Source organism: Atta cephalotes (assembly GCF_000143395.1).
Source record: "Atta cephalotes unplaced genomic scaffold scaffold00059, whole genome shotgun sequence".
Classification (NCBI taxonomy): domain Eukaryota; kingdom Metazoa; phylum Arthropoda; class Insecta; order Hymenoptera; family Formicidae; genus Atta; species Atta cephalotes.
In genome coordinates, this window is record NW_012130123.1 from 883,839 (window position 1) to 886,002 (window position 2,164).

A 2,164-nucleotide genomic window follows, 5' to 3' on the forward strand; every position below is an offset into this window, starting at 1 on the left:
AGAGAGAGAGAGAGAACCGCCAGATCCTCTCAATCGAATGAATTATTTCAGCGGCCTCAGTTTTTCGATGTTACACTCGGAATGACATGGCAGTTTCTCGATGAGACGCGCACGATTAATGTCTCGCGTCAAATTTTTCGGGATTTTCTTTCAAATTTTGATTAAATCATTGCCCTACTTTTACTTCAATTCCGTTTAAACTAGAAACGCATCGCAGCGTTTAGCAGGAACAGTTGCTTCAAGCAACAAAGTGCTTTCACGGAAATTGCCCGTGGGTTTCTCACGCTCGAGTTTAGATATCAAGCCCCGAGATATGAAACGCGTTTTACTTGGGACCTGATTAAGTTCTTAGATATTAATCAGCAGCACGTTTATAACAAATCGCGCACCCGTATATATTATCGATATCCGTGGTATCGGTACGCGGCAACGACTCGCGCGGTGCGATCGTAAAAGCGCGAGCAGCGACTATAAATAGAAACGGCACGGCTGAGGCTTTTCAGGGTAAACTGACTTACTCGGAGAAACTTTATTAAACGAGCCTGCGCGCCATTAATCACCCAACGACGGAAATGCGTCTGGCCGGTAAATAAATGAAAGCTTCTAGGCTGTAGGATATATCGGATCGAGGGTGGTTGGTTGGTTGGTTGGCCAAAAGAAAGAGAAAGAGGGAGAAACTTTATAATCCTCGATCAAACATTCTCGTATCTGTACGTTCTTTCTTTTCCATTTTTTTCTCAAAAGAGAGGACTTTTTGACAAAGTTTGTGTCATGATAGAAGAGAGAGGAATCGAGATTTCTTTCGGAATGGACTGAGAAGGAAAAAAAAATCGATACGGAAGAGAGATCCTATTGTGTGGCACAGTTGACCGAGGCAGTTCGATCTTCCCTTTTACGATTTGGCATTAGCAGATTCACAGAAGGGGAGAGGGCCATGGAGTTATAGTCCGGGCTCTCTGAAGCCTCCTTTTTTAAAAATATAGCAAAATGTTATATATATTTTTAACATTTCTGAAATACTTAATTACAGTATTGATATTTCAAAAATATATTTTAATTAAGAAATTCTTATACAAAAATATACAAAAACATAGATTCTATTATATTATTTTTTTATGCATTAATCATTTTAAATAAAACGTTTTTTGAATTATACATTTAAATAATATTGTTCCAATGTAATAATATATTTTAATAGCAATTTAATCTATCTGCATGTTTGATCTTAATCCCTTCAATCTCCTTGATTTTATTAAAACAATATTAAAACAAATTTTAAAAAATTAAATTTATGTGCATTTTAATAAGTAGAATAATTCCGATATGTACATTTATCAAAAACTTATCAGGTATTATTAATCAAGTATTATTTACTATGTTTAAAATAAATGAAAACTATATCAGTAAAAACTTTGTACTGTCTACTACTATGAAAAAAATATTAGATATTCGAAATATTTATTTTTCATATTAAAAAATAAACGTTTTGAAATTCTTGCATTTTTGTCGTATATCTTAGAGATATATGGCTACTCATAGCGGGATGGGGGGGGGGGAGGTATGTACGGTTCATGAAAAATTTACAAATAATGCATATAAATAAGACGTAAAATGACCCAATAAAATGAGTTGTAAAGTTATTAAGGAATAAGAATGGTAAATATGTATTTGAAATAATAAATAATAATTACAATCTTCCTATATATATTACATATTATTATTATGACATGAAATACATATTTCATATAACTTTATTGCATTTAGTGCACTGAATTCAATCTGCGCACTTTGTATGTTTTGGGCATAAATGCCGTATATCCCAAACAGATGGGATATACAAGACAACAAACTAAACAAAGAATACGAAAACAAAGCACTTGTATTTTGCTATACAACATGCTTTACTATTCCACTACACGTATCACGAAATAATCACTAAGTCTTTTACACACCCTACAGTAATCATTTTATGTAGACTTTAATTTATGATGACGTTACTTATTACAGTGACAAATCGATTGAACTCACAATAATTTCATTAACAGTAAGAAACTGAAATCATAATACAATATTAATATAACATAAAGATATGCAACCGAATAGTTGCGAGAAAATTACCCTCATTCCTTACCCATACCCTCTATTTTTTTTTACTTCTATGACG